General features: G+C 37.7%; 1 pseudogene; it reads right to left on the bottom strand.

The window, feature by feature from the left end:
* Positions 1 to 4106: 4106 nt before the first annotated feature.
* LOC118757646 (small nucleolar RNA U3) lies at positions 4107 to 4206 on the bottom strand (annotated as a pseudogene).
* Between the last annotated feature and the right edge of the window lie 4403 nt (positions 4207 to 8609).

Here is an 8609-nt window from a genome sequence, read left to right as displayed (position 1 = left end):
AAGGAGTCACACAGAAGGAAACATGCCTTCAGGACAGCAGTGGAGAGGAGGAGAGGCAGGGAAAGGGGAGATGAAGAGGAGTTGAGGGCGAGAGGGAAGGACAGAGAGGGGAAGAGAAAGATCTGTCTGTGTGCTCCCTCCACATATGACTGTAACAGCCAGGACTGGATCAGGCCGAAACCAGGAGTTGGGAGCTTCTTGCAGGTCTGCTGCAAGGGTGGAGGGAGCCCAAGCCATTGGGTCATCTTCAGCTGCTTTTCACAGGGAGCTAGGTCATGGACCAACCAGCCAGGACACAAGGCAGCACCCATACGGGATGCAGATGCGGGAGACAGCAGCTTCAGCAGGTGCTCCACGCCAGCCCCGCCAGGATCTGGAAGTCCTATAGTGTGGCATGGTGTGGCGTATGCATCGTAAATGGTCAGTAATTTATGGCGGAAATTTGAAAATGTTCCTTCACATCTTCCGACTTCCCTTTATTACTTTTAGCAAGAAGTTGTTGTAATAACTGCTTTCTGTGTAGCTTATCTTTTTTCTCTATAAACTTTAATGATATTTTCCTCTTCCTATGCTAAACAAGGTCACCAGGATGAATTGATGTGTGAGTTTAATTTCATTTGTCCCGCTCATGGTTCACTGGGCTTCTTGTGTCTCTGTATTAATGAAGGAATTTGAAATTGCTTGCTTTTGTTTGGAGACTTTTTAGCCATTCTCGTTTCAACTAGTATTCTCACTGACTTCATTGCCTTCCTGCGCAGCTCTTACATTAGACCTTCCCATTTCACCAAATGTTAATAAATCCCTGTTATCATTTAATTTTAATCCTTTCCTCAGTCTACTTTTCTGCTTATGAATCCCATATTCAGACGCATACTCTGTAACTTGTATAAAGATTTCCACTTTTTGTGGCTCCGTGTGTGCTTTTCTGTAGGCTTATTTTGGTTCTTGCTAAATCTGGTTGGATGTGGCAGTCTTATTTTCCTATGTAATTCTCTCAGCAGCTTATTTTATTGACATTCATAACATTTTTATTTTTTACCTTTGGAAATGAGATACTAGGAGATGCGCACAACTAGCCAATATTTCATGGTGACATACACACAGCATTAAGTTTATGGTCTCACCATGTTTTAGTGTCTCGTTGACAGGCCCGAAGTACATTCACAGTGTTTGTGAATCACTGGTATGTATTTCTGGAAAGTTTTCATCTTTTTGAATCGTAACTCTACTTGTTAAACAATAACGAACCATTCTTTCTCCAGCTCCCTCCACTCTTGGCAACCACTGTTCTACTTGGCATCTCTATGACTTTGACTGGTCTGGATTCATTGATGTAAGAATTCCATGTTCACCATCTTGCATCTGACTTTGGCAGAAGGTCTCAACACAATGTCCTCTGGGCTCATCTATATTGTGGTATAGATTAGAATTTCATTCCTCCTTAGGCTCAGTAATACACTGTACTACTACAATATCTCAGAAAGTTCACGAAGAACTGGAATTAAAAGTTTATTTTCCCTGAGCATAATTTCTTGCCTACAGGGGACACATTTCACCAACAAAAATCAGCGGAAACTGTATCTCATGGATTTTGATTTTTTTTTTTTTTTAGTTTCTTCTCTTCAAAACACTTCTCATTAAATTCTTCAATTACTCATAGGTCATACAATAGCATCATTTTCTTCAAGAAAAATCTTGATTTTCTTTTTCATTTCTTCAGCAACACATTAGTCATTCAGTAACACGTTATTTAACTTCATGGTGTTGTTAATCTCTTTTTTCTTCCTGTTGTTGATTTTGTACTGTGGCTTTTCATTTAACGGGATGTATAGTAACTGTAATGGAGATTATCTTATCTAGCAGCATGATATTTAACTTCATGGCATTGGAAATTTCTATTTTTCTTCCTATTGTTGATTTTGTGTTGTGGCTTTTTGTTTAAGGGGATGTATAGTAACTGTGAAATGGAGACTGTCATATCCAGATGTGAGAATACAATGAACTATGCACCTCTACTTCCAGACTGAAGATGGAGTCCCAATGAAACTGTTTCCTACATCTTGACAATAGGATGCTGGACTGTCTGCCATTGTCTGTGCCCACAATAATGGACATATGACTGTGTATGAAGAACTATACTTTAGTAATAATATAGGGGAACTCAGTAAGTGGAGAGGGGATAAGGGAAATCCCAGGGCCTATGAAACTATATCATAAGATGATAATAATGAAAAGAAGGAAAAAAAAAAAGGGTAAGTTTATTTTCCCCTGAGCATAATGGTCTCTAGTTGGGATCACTTTGTTGAAAGTGGTAGAATTCCGTTTTGTTGTTGTTGTTGGCTGAATAGTACTCCATGGAGTAGATGTGCCACAGTTTCTTTACCCACTCCTCTTTCAGTGGGTGTATGGGTTTTTGGTTCCATGTCTTCTCTATTGTCGATTGCTCTGCCATAAATACAGGGTTGCAGGTCACTTTCTCACATGCAGATTGCTCTTCCTTTGGCTATATTATTGCTAGCAGGATAACATGGTCACACAGCACGTCAATTTTCAGTTCTCTTAGCACTCTCCATACTCACTTCTTAGTGACTGTACTAGTCTACACTCCCATTAACAGTGGAGTAGGGTACCTTTCTCCTCACATCCACACTGGTAGGTGTTAATAGAATTCTTATGTAAGACAGTCTTCCTGGAGTTGGTTGGATCCTCAATGTGGTTTTTATTTCTATTTCCCTAATAGCTAGGAACATTTTTTTCATGTGTCTATTAGCTGTTTGAATTTGTTCCTTTGAAAAATGCTTGTTCATTTCTTTCGCCCATTTCCTCACTAGATCCTTTGCTGTCTTGATTTCTGAAGTTCTTTGCAAATCCTAGCAGTGCCCTGTTTGTTGTACAGTATGCAAAGGTTTTCTCCCATTCTTTTGGCTGCTTCTTTGTTTTGTTGAGTGCTCCTTTCATGTACAGAAGCTTCTGAGTTTGATATGGTCCCATTTCTTCATTTTGGTTTTGACTGCTTGTGCTTTTGGTGAATTTTCTAACAAGTCTTTACCAATGTCTATATCTTATGGAGTGCTTCCTATGTTTTTCTGGCACCAAAATAAACTTAACCTTTTGAAACTAGTTTATGTATTTGAAAGACAGGAGGAAAGACAGATTTTTTTTTTATCTGTTCATTTCCAAAATGGTTGCAACACCAAGGACTAGGTCAGGCCAAATCCAGGAGCTGTGTCTGGATCTCCTGTGTGAACACATGGGGCAAAGCAATTGAACAAATCTGCTGCTGCTTTTCTAGGTACATTAGCAGGGAGCTGGATTGGAAATGGAACCACCAAGAGGTGAACTGGGATGCTGCCATTGCAGGCAGTAGCTTAGCTCACTGTGCCACAACACCTACCCCAATATGTAGCATTTATTTGTTCATCCTAGTTCTCTCTGGATTTTTAGCCATGTCCTATTCCCATTACTGCATGTCCAGAAATCATTTTTCAAGTTAAAAAATTGTCTTGTGTATTTGTAATCTATAAGCATCTGCTTTTAACTTTATTATTTTCTCCTTTCCTGATGTTAGTTTGATGTTATTTTAGTAAGTTTTGAAAATTGAATGCTTAATAATTCTAATTACATATTTTCAATTGAATAATGAAAGCTTTTAAGTGATTTAACTTTAGGAAAAAGTAACCTTTTCCCATTGGCTTTGATAAATATTGTTCTCAATTTTGCTGTTTTCTAAACAGCATGTAATTATAATTTCTATTTCTTCTCAGAACCAATCCTGATTTAACAGAATGTTGTTTAATTTTCAAGTGGTTTTCTCACATTGTGATTAAGTTTTGCGATTAATTTCTAGCTTTACTGCAGTGTTGCCAGAGACTATGGCCCTTACAATTGCTGCTACATAATTAAATTCTGCAGATACCACATGAATGCTTACAAAGGTATATTTTCTTTTTGATGTTAATTTACTTGTATATGTATTTTTATTAATCTTATCCTGTTTATTGAATCTCCCATGTTCTGCTTTTTTTTTTCACTTTCTATTCTGTAAAGGTTTAGCAGGATGTATGACAGTCTTTCACAAGATTTGTGGTTTTTTAATTTCTCATTTAATAGCTCAAGTTTTCCTCACTTTTCTGTGTTTAACTCTACATGATTAGAGAAACTTCTCTAGTCACAGACTATAGAAGTGATCCCTGAAACTATGGTCTGTATGTTTAACTCCTTGAAGTGTTTTTTTGGTCTTAATTCTGGAATTAGTACTGTCTCAATTTAAAATAACCTCTTTGAAATGATTTGTGCTTTAAACTCTGATGTTTCTGATATGATTTTTATCACTCTTGGAGCATTTTTGTTTAAATGTGTGCCAATTTTCCTCTTTTGGAACTTTATCAGCTGTAATTTAAATACTACAACATTTTTCTATTTAAATTATGCAATTAAATGTTTTGCAACCTTTGCAACAATAAATTTTAGAAAATGCTCATTAACTTCCTGAAAGCACCCTGCATCCATTAGCAATCACTCTCATCCACATGTTTTAGTGCTAAAATCCTACTGTCTCTCTAGATTTGCTTATGCTGATCATTTCATGTGAATAGAGAAATACAGTTGGTGATTTTTGTTCTGTCTACCTTAAATGTGGATGACGTCTTCAAGGTTCTTTTATGTCGTAGAAGATACCAGCACTTTCTCTGTCTTGGTTACTAGATGATATCCCATTATGTAGATATGTTACATTTTATTTGGAAATTTGAGTTGTTCCTGCCTCTTGGCTATTATGAATAATGTTACGATGGATGTTCTTGTACCGATTCTTATGTGAGCATCTGATTGCATTCCTTTTGCGTGTCTACCTATGGGACATATTAACTTGGAGGCTCTGTGGACCCGTTTTCTGAAGAGGCTGTGAAAGTGCAGTCCTGTCGGCAGTGAGCGAGGATTCCAAGGTCTCTGCCTCTTGATCTGTACCCACCTGATAGGTGTGAAGTGGTGGCTCATTTTGCTTTTGATTTACAATTCTCTGATGACTAAGCATGTGGAGAGGTTGTATGTGTATTTAGTGCCTGTTTGTATAAACTCTTTGGACAAATGCCCATCAGATTCTTTGTCCAATTTTTAGCCTGATTATTTCTATATTATGGTATGTATACCCATGCATTCATAATACATATTCTAGGTATAAGTTCATTAGATGCGCTGTTTTTACAGACTGTCTCTCATTTTGTGAGTGATTGGCCCACTTTCTTGATGAGGTCTTTTGTAGATCGGTTTTCCATTTGAATTACATAATATCTGTTTTTGTTGTTGCTGTTTTCATTTTTGCTTTGTGTAAGATCTATGAAATTGTTGTCTAATCCTAGGATAGGAAAATGAATCCCTATATTTTTCCTAAGAGTTTTTTGCAAGTAATTATGGCATTTTAGGTCTTTGATCCATTTTAACTTCAGTTTCTATGTGGTGTGAGGTAAGGACCCAACTTTGTAGTCTTAACTGCTATTTTTAAATAGTTCACTATTGACATCTTTTATGTGTAGCAGTGATCAAAAATGATTTGACCATCTTAGCAGTTCAGTTCCTTATTTAACCGACTTCAATCACTCCATCAGTTGTTGGGTTTGTCTGCTGTTAGTGCCATTTTGTTACTTCGTTTGTATTATCTACAGAGCATGATTTCACCCTAACCTGGGGTTTATTTTGTATTCATTTTCAAGATATATAAAATTTATTTAGTGAGGAACCTTTTATTATTGATTTATAATATAATGATATTAACCTAAGGAACTCTTCAAAAAAGTTCATGTAAAATGCACATGATGAAAGAACAGATTTCACAATTTTCTGTATCACAGTAAGTTTATTTTTAAAGTCTATTTTCCCCACATTTTTAAGTGCCCTGTAGTAAATATAAATCATGCTATGACTTAGATTTCCATCTATGTTCTAGAACATGATTGGCTTTTGCAAATATTTAGTGATGTTCAGAGACAGAAGCTACCGTATTTCTGCTGTGTATGCTTGTGTTAGGTTAAGCTTAGTTATACCATGATTCATTATTTCCTCTAAAGTTTTCTTCCTATAGCAACAGGAATTAAGATATCCAAATGGAAATTTGTATCCAACTAGAAATTTGTATTTACTTACTTTGATCCATGGTTCTGTCAACTGTTGTTTCTAAATATATTGCACTTATATATTTGGAAAATACATGGCTGTTATTTTTCTGTATGCTATTATAGTTATTGATTTCACTGGCTTATATTGTCTCTCCTTTGTTTCCTGTGAAGTTTGTTTTCTTGGATATTAACATTGCTACCTTAATTTTTTATGTTTGTCACCTCTGTCTATTTTCCGTTTTAAAATATATCCTATTATTAAGTAAGATATGTCCATTTTATCTCTTTTACCAGTTTTTATAGCCCCATCATTGACAATAAGCACAAAATCCCTGCAGCCTAAATTTTGTGTATGGCTCTTCTCTCTCCCTGCTCCTACCTGAGGAGTTTCCTGTTCTCTTCTTGTGGAGTTCCAGGCAGTCCGTTGTTCTTCTGAAGGTCCTGATTCCTCTTCCTGCAACACTGAACTGCTTGCAGACATCCCTGGTTTAAGTTCTGGATACTCCTAGCATTCACATCAGCCCCCAAACTCTTCAATCACCCTGAATTTCTTACCTCCTGAGACATTAGTGCTTTCCTAGGCCCAACCTCCAACTGAGACATTGGTTTTTGCTGTCTCAAGCACACACCTGGTGACTTAACCTCCGCAATACATAAAACTCACTACATATACAGAGATACCACCCTACTGGTTCTCTGGAGGTCCCTGACTAATACACTCAAATTCTGCAGGTATTCCCACTCTGTTTCCTTTTTAATTTCATTTTTGGATTTCTAGTAACCCTCTTGTATTAGTTGATATTTATTACATTTATGGTAGCAAGTGGTCTACTGCTGAATACGGTAATATTTAATTGTAAGCATGTTTCTCACTAAAGTATTTCCAGATTAGTTGGATTGACTCTGCTTTTGGCTTCAGGTCCAAGTATTGGTCAGATTACAACTGTCCTGCCAAGGCAGGGAATAGCTTCCTGGGAATCAACCAGTGAAGGATGGAAAACAAATGGCCAGGTGTATTTTAACTCTTAGTTAAGTAAGTCTAACTTCCTTTTGGGGAGAATAAAGCCGATATATACAGGGAAGCAATTTCCATTCACCTTGATGCCCGGCAAAGTTGTGGATGCATGACACGGTTGCTGGGGAATTGGAGCATCTGAACTGATTCTTCTTCTCAGTGCCAGTCTGCTTGTTCACACATGCAGAAGATACTCACTCCCAGTGGTTGCATCCAATCCAGAATCAGGCTCAGAGTTCAGAACATCATGTTCTGTATTGTTAGACCTTGAAGAGTTGCCTATGACTCACACTCTAGTACTCTGGTGAGCACAGTATCAATTGAACAATTGTAAAAGGAGTAAAAAATGTCAACTCAGTCCCAGGCACAGCTGGATTGAAAAACAGAGCTTTGAGCTGAGGTATTTTTTTAAAAATTATTCTGGAGTTCATTTTAAAAAGATAATACATCTTGCTATAAAGGAATCAGATCCTATCTGATAGAGTTTATCACTGATTCAGAAGAAATGTCCTGCAAGTTGGTAGGTCTGAAGAAGAGAGGCAGGACTGAGCCTGGCATGCTATGGCTCGGTGGTTCTCCAAGTGGGCCCCCTGGATCACGAGTATCAGTAAGAATCACTGGGTGACAGTGTTGCACTGCAACAGGTTAGGCTATTGGCTTTGGGGGACCTACATCCACTATCAAACTTTCCAGTTCAAGTTCTGGCTGCTCCATTTCCAATCCAGTCTCCTGCTAGTGTGCCTGGGAGGGGATAATGGTAGATGGCTCAAGTGCTTGGGAGAGAACCAGCTAGTCTATGGGGCTCCCGGCTGGGGTCTGGCCCAACCCTGGATCTTGGCAGCATTTTGGAAATAAATGAGTGAATGATAAAATAATCTATTACTCATCTATCACGTCTTTAAAAAATGAACATGGCTGGATGTTACCCAAAATCTGTTGAATCCAGAAATTCAGGAAATGGGGTATGTCTGTTAATAAGTCCTCCAGGAGATTCTGATATATGCCAAAGTTTGAGAAACATTATGTTAATGTGGTGGTTCTCAACTTCTTTATCCTGGCTGTCTATTACAATCATCAGAGGTACATTTAAAAGCACGTTCCATTCTCCCAGCCAAGATGTTTAGGGCTAGCCTGATTTGTGTTCCTTTATGGATACCCCATTTCTTTATTCTCCTTATAGGCAGTCAGGCTTATCATTACTCGATCCCAGTAAAGGAGCCAAGAATATGCTTTAAATGGTCCTTACTGTCTGCATCTAGTGGAGCAGTGATGGCTTATGCAGATGGGTTTGGAGTTAGCATCAAATAACCTGAGTTCCAGTCCTAGCTTTCCCTATCACTGCCAGAATGGTCTTGTATAGTTCAGCTAACTTCTGTACTTTCATTTTGCTCTTTCATTACATGTCTTCTGCCTACTTTCTAGTGTATTTGAGAGCATCAAATATAAGACAATATAAAGAAAGTGTTTTACCAACTTAAAGTAGT

Source organism: Ochotona princeps, chromosome 15 (genome assembly GCF_030435755.1).
Source record: "Ochotona princeps isolate mOchPri1 chromosome 15, mOchPri1.hap1, whole genome shotgun sequence".
Taxonomy (NCBI): domain Eukaryota; kingdom Metazoa; phylum Chordata; class Mammalia; order Lagomorpha; family Ochotonidae; genus Ochotona; species Ochotona princeps.
The sequence above is the reverse complement of the archived record's forward strand: the minus strand, read 5'-3'. Positions and strand labels throughout refer to the sequence as shown.